We start from the raw sequence: 15,416 nt of genomic DNA on the forward strand, positions 1-15,416 counted from the left end.
TGACTTTATAACGCTCCCCACGTCCCAAAAATAAAACTTTTGAATTAATATCTAGTCTGGAAGACTGGGTGACTTTGTATGCTCTAATGGTACAAGAATGAAGAGCTGGTGTTCCTGAGTGCAGGAATTCTTTTTGTCCTGGTTTCCTAGGGAAACAAGGGTATGATCACATACAATGTACATGCTGATTTCTCTTCTGATTCCTGCTACTGTCCAATTTCAACCAAACGTACAGAGTGGTGGAGATGTTGGAGATAAGAAATACCATAACATTAGGTAGCTGTGTAGAAGGTAAGCACCCCAGAACAGCACGGCTTTTTAAGGGAAAATTTGCAGGTCAAGCTAACAGTAATAGAAAAACCCCTTGCATTTACCCCTTTGGAATGATTCTGCTTTGGGAAAGATTTGAATTGCAACTGGCACATCTTAGGCCGAAGAAATTCAGGTACAGCATGACCAAATGATAAAGTGATATGAAATTCAGTATACAAAGAAAGGGGTATATGTAGAATTTAAAACAGCCTTCTCATAGGCAGTGATGGCGTCTCAGCTAGCTGCAGTCACTTGGAAAAGAGCTCTTAGAACTGTAGTAAGTAGTTATGTGAAAATATTAATTTTATGGTCAGTTATGGTCAAAAAAAGTAGTACAAACAATTTTTAGAGAAGAGGTAGAGAACAAAATACTGTGCCGCTGTGTAAATCTGTTGTATGTCTGCACCCTGAATACGGTCCATAGTTACGGTTCTGCCATCTTGAAAAGGGTATAATAGAACAAGGGTGATCAAAAGTTTCAAGAGAAGAGTGATTAAATAGCTTAGCACTCTTTGTCTTGAAAATCAATGATTGGGGATAAGATGAGAAGCAAGCATATAATACAAACTATAAAAGAAGGTGTTGTGGTTTAACCCCAGCCGGCAACTAAGCACCACACAGCCGCTTGCTCACTCCCCCCCGGTGGGATGGGGGAGAGAATCAGAAGAGTAAAAGTGAGAAAATTCATGGGTTGAGATAAAGACAGTTTAATAGCTAAAGCAAAAGCCGCGCGTGCAAGCAAAGCAAAACAAGGAATTCATTCACTACTTCCCATCGGCAGGCAGGTGTTCAGCCATCTCCAGGAAAGCAGGGCTCCATCACGTGTAACAGTTACTTGGGAAGACAAACGCCATCACGCCCAATGTCCCCCCTTTCCTTCTTCTTCCCCCAGCTTATATACTGAGCATGATGTCATATGGTATGGAATAGCCCTTTGGCCAGTCTGGGTCAGCTGTCCTGGCTGTGCTCCCTCCCAGCTTCTTGTGCCCCTGGCAGAGCATGGGAAGCTGAAAAGTCCTTGACTAGTGTAAATTCTACTCAGCAAGAACCAAAACATCAGTGTGTTATCAACATTATGCTCATCCTAAATCCAAAACACAGCGCTCTACCAGCTACTAAGAAGAAAATTAACTCTATCCCAGCTGAAACCAAGACAGAAGGTCAGGAAGAAAGTGAATGGATATGACTGTACGTTGTTTGATACAATTTCATTTGATGTTTCCTAGGACTTGTATTATTAGGAATCTGGTCTAAAGAAACAGAAAAGGAGATGATCTTTTCCCAGAACTAGTAGGTAGTCTGTGGGACTCACTGCTTCAGTGTTTTGTGTGAGTGAAGGGTTTTTATTGTCATAAAGGGTGAATAAAGAAATCCAGAGAAGGAAAATCTGTCAGAGATGAATGCAAAGATATACCCTCTGGCTTAGAAGTTCCTGAGTTGCAGACTTCTGGAAGCTGGAGAATACTTTGGGGAAGTGGTAGCTTATGTCTGCTGAGTTTGTGTGTGGGGGCTCCTCAGGTACCTGCTGTGGACCGTTGTCAGAGACGGAATACAGGAGCAGAAGGCCATTTGGTCAGACCCACTGCGGTTGTGGTGATGCAACTTCAGGACTCAGGTTTGCAGGAGACCTTGGTATTATAATGCCTTGTGGAATAACCTTGTCAGATCATTGGTGGTTTTTTAAATGCATCTGAACTTCACTGGCTGTCAAACACTTCAGTGAAACAATATTGACCATGATGTATAGTTCTCTCCTTTGTATGAATGGATAATTCCCTTTCCTGAATCCCCACAAGATACTCTTTCAAGTAGTGGCCATGCAGCATTCTTGATTTTTATTAATTAAAGTTTTAGATAATCACAATCTCTTGTCTTTTCAGCCCATGTGGACATTAAAAGCTAAAAAGGGATGTGAATTCGGTTTAAAAAAATGTGGGTAGAAAACATGTAGCTTGCAGTGTTTGTTCCCACAGTCGGAATACCTGGACGAGCTATTGCGGTTTTTCTAGTGCACGTCCCATGTGCCTCAGCCCTGACCTGAAGAAAAGTTCAGACTCTGGGTCAAACAGAGCTGAAGACACATGCATAAATCAATGACTTGTTTTAGTGCCACGTTAAAACAACATGAGTGGCTGGCTTTTCTGACCCCTCCTCCCTTTCATTTAATGTGCTGCTTTGGCTCTTCTTTAAAGAGGGCTCTGTAGAGTAATTTCAACTCTTATCAGCTTGCTGACAGCTATATGAGCCTTTCTGCTGGCTCCAGGCAATCACTGCTGGCGTGTGAAACATCCCATTCTTACAGGGAAACGGTCCTGGATAGAGTTAAAGCAAATGGGTGGTGGAGTTTTCCTGTGGGTGGTGCAGCTCACATAAAAGAGATGGGATTTAGTTCTTGTTAGCCAATTAAACAGAACTTCATTTCAATGTCTGGACACTGGAAGCTCTTGGAGCATAGTTAGATTTTTACAAGTCCTTTTAATGAGAATATTCAACTCCCAGCTGCAGTTCTTTCCCTGACAGGGGACAGCTTCTGTCTCGGGGTTCTTTAGACTCATCATTATCAAATTTAAACGAACTTTCATCTGTCTGCCATTTGTAGCATTTTAAGGAGTGTGACTGGAGAGGCTAACCGTGCTTTAATCCTCCCAGAGTGCTCCAGTGGAGCTCCAGGTCCTCCATAAATGTCAGGCCTGGACAATTTGCCATCTTATCAGATGCAGCGAAGTTAGTTCCAGCCCTCTCACCCCTCCCCCGGAGGAAAGATTTGTTGCTGCAAACAGCAAAGGAAAGAGAAAACTTTTTCCTGGCTTACTGCCAGGATCACCAGGGGAGTTGTAGAATCCTTGGCATTTATATATGAGACTTTCATTGCTCCCCCCTCCCCTCTTCATTTGTTGCAGGGTATCCTTGTCCTAGATTTTTTTTCCTGTTATCTGTCTTGCCCTGTTGCTTTCCAGAATGAAAACTGTTTTCATGCTTGTATTACAGAGCGGTCTTCGTGGCATCTCTGAGAAAGAGCTCAGAAATTTGAGAGCAATCGACAGCTTCAATGAATAATTTTTATAGGATGCAGTTGTGCCGCCTTTGTATCTAGGCTTGCAGCCTCTAAACAACAAAAGGTTAAACTTCAGCTGTAAGAGGGAAATTATGCTATTTTAAGACAATATTATTTTTTGTTTTTTAAGATTAGATTTTAAGAGACTGCATTTTAAGAGTCTGTATGTTGTTATGAAATGGACTTTTGGTACTTAGCCTTTTCAGATTGCTATGCACAGCTTGGATAGACTACAGATAAACCCAGATGATCCAAAAATTGAAAAAAGGCATGTACTTCTTTTGGAAAGAATATTTGAAAACATTCTGTGTCATGCACATAAAGCAGTTAGCTGCAGATAAATGGATGTTTAAGCATCTCTCCTGGTGTTCCACTCGTTCTTTGTTACTCCGTGCTCTCCCTCTGCTGCTGCTTAGTCTGTACCACATCACATTTCTTGATTAAATTCACTTGCTCCACTTACCCCTTCATTATTGAAAGTGTTACAACTTTAGCATTTACCTATATAGTATAAATACACTGCATTGCTGCAGTAATTTGCATGTGAGTATATTAAATAGTAGTAGTAAATACACCTTGTATCCATTTTACTGATGAGTGGATAGAGGCATAAATAACTTGTACAAGGTCAAATCATAATATTAGCAACGGAATTTAGAAGTCCTGGTCCTGTTTTAATGACTAAATCAAATGTATCTTACAACACAGTAGGAACGTTTGGCTTTTAAGTTACAAAGGTTTTACATGTTCTGTAGAAACAATCTGCTGCCAGATAATCTTTAGATGGCTTCTCATTTAATCTTTGTCTGTAAATTGTGCAGGTGTATCTAACAGTTTCTTAGATGCCTGTATATAGGAAAATTATGTATCTTTGTTACAAATGGAAGTGGGCTGTGCTTGGAATATACTGTAATGCCCTTTGGCTTGCAAATGGTGTAACATGTATCTGGGGGTTGGCTCCTTCCTTTCCCCTCTGCTCCTCTTTTTTTTTTTTTTTTTTTTTGTTGTCCTTTTCCATTAGCTGACAATTTTGAATGCTCTTTAGACATGAAATGGCATTAGTCGTCTCTGAATACATATTCTATCCCAGTGGCTTAAATCTGTACGGATCCTCTGGAGAGGAGGATTATAGAGGGCGTGCATATTCCAGGATACTAATAATGGAGTAGGGAATCATGGATAGAAGTTGTTAGATTACGGTTAAGAAATACAGTTTCCTGCAAACGGACTCAGCTGGTAATGGAATTCTGGTCCCAGGGGCTCCACAGAATACTTCACCTTGGCTCCCCTACACCGCACAGTCTACCGCAAAATGCTTCCCAACACTGTAGCGAACAAAAGCAAAAAACAACAGTGGTGCCTGTTGAGGCATTGGGAACAACTTTCCTGATCCTGAATCTGGTGATCAGGTTAAACCTGAGCACGAATGCAACACCCATTAACCAACCGCCTGAAATGCTTCAGGAAGCTACCAGTGCCAAGCCCAGGCTCTGCGCTCTTCTTCTCACCACTCCTTTTGTTTCTGATCTGTTGCTACCTGTGTTTAGTAGCCAGTGCTTCAGGGAATCTCCCGAGACGTGAGTCCCATCTATTGCCATGTTATGTATGTATTGAGGGGAGAGGGAAAACAACTCCTTCCTCACATTTTTAATTGTTCAGGTGAAGCAAAAGATTAATAGAGAATAAATATGCAAACGCTGGCCAGTGGTGTACTTTCCATCTTTTTTTGGGGTAGCAAGGACTTCTGTAATAAGCTTTAATGTTTATCTTTGAGATTACTTCTCTTTTTTACAAATTTGGCTTCATGCAGTAAGGAATATTCCTCTTTAGCATGCTATTTCAGATGTTTGCCAAGAAGAAATAAATAACTCTTGTTGATGTCTGTCAATTATTTTGTCCATGTAAAATTATTTTCCATCCTGTTCCGTTGCGGTGTGATCACCACATAGTATTATCACAACCAGCTATTATTAATCACCTTACCTATTTCATCTGATAGCCACACAGCCATGCACAGTTTAAGTCATGAAGGATGAGGTATTTTTACAAAGCTTGAGCTAAGATCAGTTATTTTTTAAGGTGTGGAGGAAAAATCAGCACCATGTCCTAAAATGAATTTTTCCTGCAGATACAGAAAAAACCCATGACTGCCAGTTCTTCAGCTTTTATCCTTATCGAAGTCAGTAAGATATATCTGTATTCAAGCAATGCTGGCAATAATGTCTGTGGTTAAAGTTGTCCAGTGTTGAGAACTGGGGGTGGTGGTGGTATGTGTATGTTTATGCTTATATAAAATAGAACTATATAGCTTACAGGAAACTGAGCAAAACATGTCTTCATCAAAAGGGCAAGCTCTTCCTGGTATAGAGCTTAAGCTCTGAAATTGAGGTATGTGCTGTTTTTTGACGGCTATAATATGGTGGTAACCCTACCTAGATTTTTTTTTTTTTCCTTGCTTCAAAAAGCTGTCCTTTCATGTGTGTGATTGGCACCGGGCTTGCTTTGTGTTTAGCTTCTCTAATCAAGGGAATTTAAGCTTGTATTCTCCCAGCATTAGTACAGCAGTCATGGGAAATCTCAAACAAGACAGATCTTGTTGCAGCAGTTGACACAAATAAAAGCAGTTGTGCTTTTATTTATTTATTTTTGATGCTGGATGCTGATTAAAAGTTTCCAAGCATCCTTTAGCCATGTTATAAAGCCAACCAGCAGAGAGCAGGGCAGCTGCTGAGGTGGGGAGATGCTGGTGGACATAGGACAAGATCACAGTGGGAAGCATCAGTGTGTGTAACTCAGAAAGCTGGGAAAGGTGTAAACAGATCCCCAATTTATCTGTAGAGTGGGCTCTCCAAACACTGTTTTATTGGCCAGTGGCTCCTGCTTTACTAACCTCTAACCTCTGCAGTGCTCAGAGGTGCTGCCCACCAGCCAGCCTTGTCTTTGAACCACCCTTGGCTCCTGCCACCTCAAAGGCTTGCAGTCAGATTCCTGTGTTTTGCTTGGGACCTCAGCTCTCAGCAGGATGCCTGCAGCAGGGAAAACTGATCTACCCTGAGAACATAGACATATTTGAAGGCAGTACCCCTGGGACCAGAAACCTATTGCTTTCAGTTTCAGGAGCTGTCCATCATTTGTCAAAAAATGTGGCTAAAACTTGTGCTCATATAGTAGTTGAATGTTCCCTGCAATTACATACACATATTTGTTTTCTATTATTTTCTGGACTGCTGTTGAATCAATGATAGCATAAGTCTAGGTAGGTCTGGTTTCATGTGGTGAACGAGGAGGGTGCAAAGGACAAATGTGTCATAAAAACGATGATACAGATCCAAGTAATTTTGACTGCTCTTCATGTTAGGTGTGCCTGCCCCTTCATAGTAACAGCCTGGTGAAATTGGAGTAATTAGGGAGCCCTACAAACTCCTGGAAACTGGAGGGAAAGAGAGCGGGCTATTTTTTTGTGTCTTTACATCATTATCAATGATGATTATGTAGATATGACTATCTGGAACCCAGAGTAGGATCTATATTACTCTCTTACAGCTGTGTTATTTCTGTGGTGTCAACATCTGTCATTTGCCTATAAATAGGAAGAAAGAACTGAAAGCTCTTTGGGAGCAAAGGGAATTCAGTAAATGGTAGCCATTTTTACATTACATGTTTTTAAAGCTCTAAGTGCTTTATGAAGCTTTGCTTTTTTCTCATCCTGCTCCTTTCTTTGCTGGCTCTGTCTCCGTGCTTTGCAACAGTATTCCCAGCCACAACTGAGAACGGGGTGGTTCCTTGCTGCTTGTAGTGCTGATACCTATTTGTTGGCTCCATAACTGAAATGTATTTTGGCAGTGGATTTGTAGGGTGCCAGGGCAGTAAGCCATGTTTCCTGGCTGGTGCAATGTTGCCTTCTGCAACAGAGTTGTGAAGCTGACATACTCATTAATCAAAGAAGCAAGTTTGAGGTGCAGAAATATATGGAGGGAGGGGAGAATGCCAGTGCTAAGTGGTATTTTTATCTGTTCAAGTCTTGTGTTCTTGTTATTTTTAAAACTAAGTTACTATCACTAGGACGAGAAATAGTGGAAATCTGTGTTTTAGGGGTCAAGCTAATGCAGGATTTCAAAACCATATAAAATGTTACCATTTCATGAGTGAGAATGAGAACTATTCTTTTAAAAATAGCTTCTTCTGTGTTATATATTTGAGCCAGATTTTAAGCAGAAAAAGGTTCTTAACCAAAGATAAAAACCTTAAAAAACAAACAAAAAAAACCCAAAACCCAACAAAACCCACCCCAAAACAAACAAAAAGCCAAAACCCCCACAGATTATCTGAAAGTATGGAAGCAAGACTCAAAATGTTAACTTTAACAGATACGTTTCAAAGAACTGTTCTCATACGTGCATAGAATGGGCTGTTGTAGGTATGGATTACTATAATTGATATCAGTGATTCCTTTCAAAGCACCGAAGAGGAGAGTCTGAGGAAGACTGTAGTGCAAGAGGTTTAAGATTAATATCTGAGCTTGCACTAACATTTTCCTTTATCCTTAGCTCTTATGAGTCAGCATTTGTCAAGTAGTTCACAGCAATAAAACTGAGAGCCAGTAGAAGTGAGCTACTCCCAAGCAGCTGGTATCTGAAGAGTAAGACTAGCATTTTGAACTCTGACCTCTGTCCCCTTATGAATCAGCAGCTTCAAAAAGAAAAAGAAAGAAAAAGAAATTTGGATAGTGGAAAGATTAATTTTCACTCTCCGTTGTATCTGAAGTAAGCAAATATGCTTGCTTCATGGTTGAGATTACTACAGTGGAGAATATTGAGCCAGGTGATTAAATCCACCTACTGCTTTACTTTTGAAGAGATATTTTTTGAGACTGAATTACAATAAAAACCAGCACTACAAAATGTGTATCTAGAATCTCTTTCTTAAAATGTAAGACTGTAATGATACAAATTATTGTTTTGCTTGCTCATCCTGCAGAGGTGTCTTGTAATTAAGGAATATTTCTCTATAGGCCACTCATACAAGTTGTGTAAGTTAAATACATTAATATTTTCAGGGCTTTACTTGGGAATCATGCATAGCTCAGAAACGAGTTGAAAGATGGAATGAAAATTCAGAAACAATATTAAAAGAACGTTGTTGTGTTCCATTAGAAGCAAACCTTAGCTAAACTGGAAACAACTGTATGTGCCCTGCATTGTTCTACTGCTCATTCCTCTTTTTCCCTCCTGGAGAAACTTCTGGTTTGAGCTTTGGGAAAACCCAATGTTGAATTATGGATTAGTCTTTGTCTGAAGTGATCAGACACCCCCAAAAGTGCAATACCTTGCTACCCCCATTTTTTAACCTTAAAAGTGGCATGCTGATGTTATGAACGCTCTTTATACATTGCCTACACTACTGCTTTTCTTGGATAGGTCCTTGTTGACAAACAGGCACAACACAACCAGCTTAAGTCAAATTTGAAAGGTGCTTTTAATCTGATCTTCTATAAAACATGAAAATAATTCAGAAAGCTTTTCTGTTTGAGGCAAATTAGCATGATTTTACCAGTATTGCATTGATTTAATGGATTAACTCTTAAAATTCCTACATAGTAGCCTGTGTATTGCGATTTCTAAAGAGGTTACCTCCTGTTTTGGGTAATTGTACTGGCACTCCAAAAGTGAGCCAACTTTCCAGAGCATGGCTTTTACATTTTTCCATAGCCTGAAACACATGAATTATTTTTGAAAAGTGTACCCTACATTCTTGTTTGTTCTCATTTCAAATCTTTGTGCCTCTCTGGGAAAATGAGAGGGCCCTGAGATAATTTTTGAAGATAGGGCTTTAAGGGAAAGAAGGATCATGGCCCACAGCTGATCACTTACTCTGTCCTCTCATGCTCCCTTAATAAGAGGAGAATGGATTGTTCAGGAGGTGTTTTAAGGTACCAGAGCTCTAAATTTCTCTCTGAATGGCCCTATTTCCCCCCCCCCCCCCCCGCCCCCGATTACAGAGAGAAGATGGAGCTAGCCAGCTTTAGGTGTATTGAACTTGATTGTGTGATATTGCTAAGGGTCCTAAACCAAATAAGCACTTTTTTTTTAAACCCAAATTCTTATCACTTTCTAGAAACAACAAATCACTGTCTAATTCTTAAGAGTATGAAGTCTTCTGAGGGTTTCTTGTAAGCCTGTCTAAAGAAACAAAGATAGTACTGGTTTTAACTGACCCAGCTAGTATCATCTTTGCTGAAGAATTATGTACTAAAAGTGATACATGTGGTCAGCAAGGAAGTTGTTGGAAGAGGGAACCAGCTGTAGAAACAGCTGGGTTTCTTTGTTATGATTACATGGTCCAGAAAGAGGAGGCAGATTACAATTCATAGGCAGAAAAATGTGGGAAATTGGGGTTATAGGGTCTTCAGTCTGAACCCAAAATTTGTCTTGGGAAACATTTTATAAAATGCTTATTCCTCCCAAAGAGGAACTTATGCTCTCTCTTCAGTTCCATTTTACCTTGAGTTGGGGGGGGAGTAGGGGGCTTGAGAGCTCAAGCTTACTATCTGATTATTATATATCATCAGCTATCCTCCTATGCATCTTTAGTATGTGGCAAATACATAATGATTCAGTTTATCTTGAACCTCAGTAGCCTATCTAATCCTGCTGCACAATGGAAAGAGGTTATGGGGGGGGGGGGTTGCCTGTGACCAATTATAGTAGCTTGCTTGATGGGCAATAACTTGTTAGTTCTCAGTAACTTAAAAACATTTGGTTATATTATGGTATCACATGTAATTTAAGAGCCTGAAGGTCTTAGTAGACAAACTTCCATGCCCAGAGCTGTTAGATGCACAGCAGAGCTGTAGGTATTACTTGTAATATCTTTTGTATCTCTGCTGAAGGTACCCATTTTAGCAAAGGGTTGCCACAGTGAGTTACTTTGGTGGCATCGGTTAGCTAAATATTAGTTTTATTAGTTTAAGGTTTCTTTTTACAAATAATAAGAGAGGATAAAGTTAATTTTTTTTCTGTTCTTCTACCCACCCCAAAATTTGAAAGGTCTAGAATGGTTGAGTCTCACAACATCTCTGTGAGGTGAATATTACACATACGGCTGAGAGGCTGAAGTAGAAGCAAGAAATCAAATGAATGTCCAGCATTTATCTGTAAATAAGTAACCGAACCAGGATTAAAAGTAAGATCACCAAGCTTCCAGGCCAGTGCTGCTGCAGCAGCTAGGCCACATGCTTTTCTTTGGCCAGACTTCCCTAACCCAGCTTGTCAGGGAGTAAAAACCAGGAGCACCAAGAGTCATTGAGAAGGGAAAGCATTTAAGTAGAGTCACCCCAGCCAGTGTGAAAATGGTTATATTTGAAGGCCTCGTAAACCTTTTCAAGGCATTTTGGAAACACTGAACTCCTGCAGTGGGGCAAAATCTTACAGCGTCATGGCGCCTGACCTAAAAGCTGAGAGAAGTGGTGGTTTATGGGCAGTTAACTTTTACTACTCTTTTGCGAATCTTGTTTTTTCCCTTTTTGCTAACTTTACCAACTCCCACCAAATCATGGGCTGTGAAAAGACAGGAGGCTAGAAAGTTCCTTTCATGGACTGTTTTCCCCTTGATCTAAATGTTACAGAAAGTGTTCTTTTCCTTGCCTCATGCTCAGTGTTTTTCTTTTCACAAACTAATCAAAAGATTTACATTGATCTGTCTTGCACTCTACACCAGAGCACCATTAGTGGCATTAACACTAGAACTTATAAACATGATATGAATGGGCTTTGTAACCTGATGCTATGCTGGCTTGTAAAGAGCTTATAAAGAGATGCTAGGCCCCCAAGTGTGTTTATTTCTAAGGAAAATAACACCTTACCTAAATAAATGTTACTTTCTGTGAGTAGGCTACCCTATTGCTGTGTGCTGCTGCATGTTGTTTCCTATGAAAATAACTGCAAATGCTTCCCTCCCAAGCTTTTGCCTGTACCAGTATGTGCTAAATATTGTCAGTTTAGTTTCTTCATAGTCCACCTGAACAAAATCCTGGAACTGAAAACAAGTAGAATTGAACTTTTGGTTTGGATGCTTGCTTACTTGGTTGAAGGAATGCAAAACTTTCCATATCATCTACAGTTTCAAGGAAGAAAACTACACAAAGTTTCTAAACTTTTTCTTCTGTCTTACAGATATTGCTAGTGTTCCTCAAAGTGTGCATGTGTATTTGTAGAGATAAATTAATACCTCTACATTATATTAAGCAATTTTAGCCTTTACAGAAAGTAGAAGGTTTTCATGGCTGATCTAATGCAGCAGTTGAAACTGTGGTGTGGAGGAAGAAAGAGAAACAACTTAGAGCTACCTACTGGTATGCCCATGTTTGTGACCTTGGTCTGCAGAGCTCACCTCTTGGAGAGAGGGAGGGTTTGATCTCGGATTCCTTCAGTCTTTGGCTTTCATGGTGAGGCTGTCTTGGGTTTGTAAGATTTTCTGCAGAAATTTAATTCAGGCAAATTAGTTTGATGGGGAATCTATTGTATTATAAGAGATTCCAGTCACTTCCAACCCACTGGGCAACCCAATAATATCATGTATTTCTCATTCTCAGTCACGTCACTCAGTACTCTACATTTGACTCTTCCACACATTGGTAAAACTGTTATAGAAAGTAATGCTTTTATGTCTTTCATCTTGGATCTATCCTAGATTTTCTACTTATCTAGAAATTTAGAGGGGGAAGAGAAGCTGTATTTCTTAAAAACCTGCTTGCAATTCCTGGTAAGCCATACACCCAGGACAAGATCTCATAGGTTAACATATGTTCATCTGTGTCATTTTGACAGTTGTACAATGTACACATCTGATCTCTATTTACAGTTTAGATTGCCCATGTCCTAAGCAATATTTAGGTGTATACAAAGTTAGCATTCTCTACAAGTCTGTGGTCCACATAGTGTGTTTGTTTAGAAAATTCTGAAACCTTGTCAAGCAGACTACTAGAGTACTAGAAGTTGATTTCAGTTCAAGTTGAAAGGAGTGGTACCTTGACCATATCATAGTTGTAGACTGTGTATAATCAATGCTTTGTGGAAGACAAGATCTGTAATTATGGATCATTCATTTAAAGATCCTGAAAGGCTTGCCAGTAGCTCTTAGTATGTTACAATTGCAATACCTTACAAACATTACCCAGTGTATTAAAGCTACTCTCGAGTATATAACCATTAGTCTTCTGAATTCATATGTATGGAAAAGAGAAAAGGACAGCTCAGAAAAACTATATAAGAATGCTAAGAAAGTTGGCATAGGAGTCAGGAACAGATCTCTCTCCTTTTTTTTTTTTTTTTTTTTTTTTTAAATTGTTGTTGTTTCTCACTCCTGTATCCCAAATGTGTTCATGGGATTTTTATCCCTCCTAGGTACTTGTTACATTCCAACATAATCTTTTCAACGACACCAAGTAGAGCAGAAAATACATTTCAAATGGAATCAACATACATCTTCCCAATAGAAAACTTTCCCAAAATGTTTAGTAACTAAGCATGCTGAGCAGCAGACACTAGCAAGCCATGTTAATCAGTTCTGCTTTATAAAAGCAAACAAGGTGGGGAGGAAGTAATGAGACCCTGAAACATCTGTTTGGAGACTTCCAATCCCCTTAGAAGGTTTTGAGTTCTGCCTTAAAGAAACACAACTCTGAAAAATTACAACCAACTGTGGGAACATTTTCTAGCTCTTTACAAAAAATTAATTACATAAATATTAGTCTATAAAAGGTAAATTCCCTCTGCCCTCTTCTCCAGTTTTGCTTCTGGTATAAAGGTGTAATCTTGCCTTACATTGCAAACATTCTTTTAGCAAAGACGAGCTAGATCAGATATCCATCCTAGTTTTGCCAAAGGAGGAAAAACAGCTTTGATTGTTACGAAGCTAGATAATCATAGATAATACAGTATTAATAAACAATCTTAGAGTTAGAACAGTATAGGAATGCTGCCATTTAGTAACAATGAAATACACAGTCCTCTGTCTATTTCACACAATTAATAGCTACTTAATTTCTTTATAAAGTTATATGTTAAAAGGCTACACAAAATAATTTCTCCTTCCTACTTGGTGCTGCTTGCAGCAGTGGTTCTAAACTGTTATCTAACATGAGAATAAAATTTGAAATCTGTGTTCTTACTCTTGTTTGTTTAGGATACTTTAATAGAGAGGTTGACTGTTCTGGTCAATTTTAATTCTTAATCTACTTCTGGTTTTCTTTTTAAATCAGTTGCTGCTGAGTTCTGGATAATACATTTTTCTTAAGAAATGGGGCATAGGGAAAGGAATACTTAAGTCTTTGCTTAGCGTGTGGTGTTTGCCTTTTTGGTATTTTAGGAAGGCAGACATTTATCCTTACCTGTTTATATAATTCTTCTGTTTTTACAGTTGGACATAATATTCATTTTTGTTCTATGTTATTGGTAATCGGCATGTTATCCAGCTGTTAAGTCCTACCAGGGAGATAAATAAGGAGAGGGAAGTGATTCCATTCTGGAGTGAAATTGCTTTGCACTCTCTCTGGATGACAAGCTCTAGAGAAGTGTAATTTTTGGACATACTCATCGATCTCCTTAATAAAACTTTGAAATGCTCTGAAGTAGTAAGGCTTGTGGTTGTTAATGTTTTCTTACAATAACAGTAGCGCTCCAGAGAGCACTTGTCTCTTTCCTCGTTTGCTTTTTTAATTGTAACATGGATTTTTTTTAATCTTAAATATGTAACAGAACTATTCTGAAGAACCTGTTTTACAAACTACCCACAGAGCAGTGTTTTAGGGCCAGCGTTTTGGCAACAGGACTTTAGTTCTGAATCCCATTGCTTACACTCAGAGTAAAGTACAGGGTAGCATATGCATGAATATGTGCAAGTTTGCTTGTGAATTTGCATGTTCCCTACTTGTCATCTTTCCTGTACGCTGTTACTTAGCCTAGGAATGCTCCAGCATAAAGTGTACATGCAATAATCACTCTTTCTCTTCTATTAAAAAGTAGTGACCTGCAGAGTGAGACACACTAGCAACTTGTTAACAACAGCTAAACGAGAGTTATTTTGGGTTCATCTTAAAGTCTGTACCTCCAAAAGCTTGGTATTCCTTCAGTAACTTAATAGTCTAAATGATAATATTCAATATTCTCACAGCACATGATTAAAACCAGCCTGTCTTGTAGGGCCTTTTTGTCATTTAAAGGAATCCATAGCAAGAGTAAAATAGCACTTGCCCAAATTTGTATGTTGTCTTCAGTTGTATTCTAGCTCTGAAAGCTTCTTAAGCTTCCAATTATCGAAAAAATGTTTTTTGTTTTAATTGTTCTACAACCTAGATGCAAACGCATACTCTTATAGTTGATACTGAACCATACATAGGGAGACTGCAAATTAAATTACCTTCTGGACACTTCAAGGTGCTGGAGTTCCCCGAAGAAAATTTAGGTTGAAAAAATTCACATCTCTTGGGCCAAAACGCTTGAACTACATTTCTTGGCAAAGCGCGTTTCCTTCTGCGTTGAATGGGGTCCTACAGGATCGTTTGATGGTTCTAGGCATTTAAAAAGTATATTTATGTCTCTAACAGAGAATCAGCTAAGCCAACATTTTCATTTCCAAACCCCTGCTTTTCTTCCAGCATTTCTGTCTTACATAGAAAATGAGACAAGATTAAAACTTGCCATCCAGGACCATCTTGAAAAGAACTCATCTGTGAAATTCAGTGCATCTGTGTATAAGAAAATCACATGCTTTGTTTCAGCAGTTTTACACTGCCTGTGTTATAAATTAGCCTAGATTAACGATTGTAACAAATTGGCATATGCATGTACTTTCATGTAAAAATATTAATATTTACTTGTATAAATAATATTTGGTTTTTGGAAGACTTGGGAAGGTATTAGTTTGGTAGGGTTCATGAGTATTGAGATTCTCTAGCTGATGAGCTGTCTCTAATATTGATGTTAAAAGGTGGCTTTTAAGTTCCACCTTTTAGGCTGTATGTTTTTATTTGGCTATTTAGCTGCACTGTGGA

The 15,416-nt window shown here is 39.0% G+C and overlaps 1 protein-coding gene across 3 annotated transcripts in view; it reads left to right on the plus strand.

Annotated features, from left to right (window-relative positions):
* The window catches only part of EXT2 (exostosin glycosyltransferase 2), a 79,642-nt gene that overhangs the window by 22,335 nt on the left and 41,891 nt on the right, over window positions 1-15,416 (plus strand). The gene's annotated exons all lie outside the window — the stretch shown is intronic.

Source organism: Nipponia nippon, unplaced genomic scaffold (assembly GCF_047370975.1).
Source record: "Nipponia nippon isolate SJK-2023a ecotype South Korea unplaced genomic scaffold, ASM4737097v1 scaffold_10, whole genome shotgun sequence".
In the NCBI taxonomy this organism is placed as follows: domain Eukaryota; kingdom Metazoa; phylum Chordata; class Aves; order Pelecaniformes; family Threskiornithidae; genus Nipponia; species Nipponia nippon.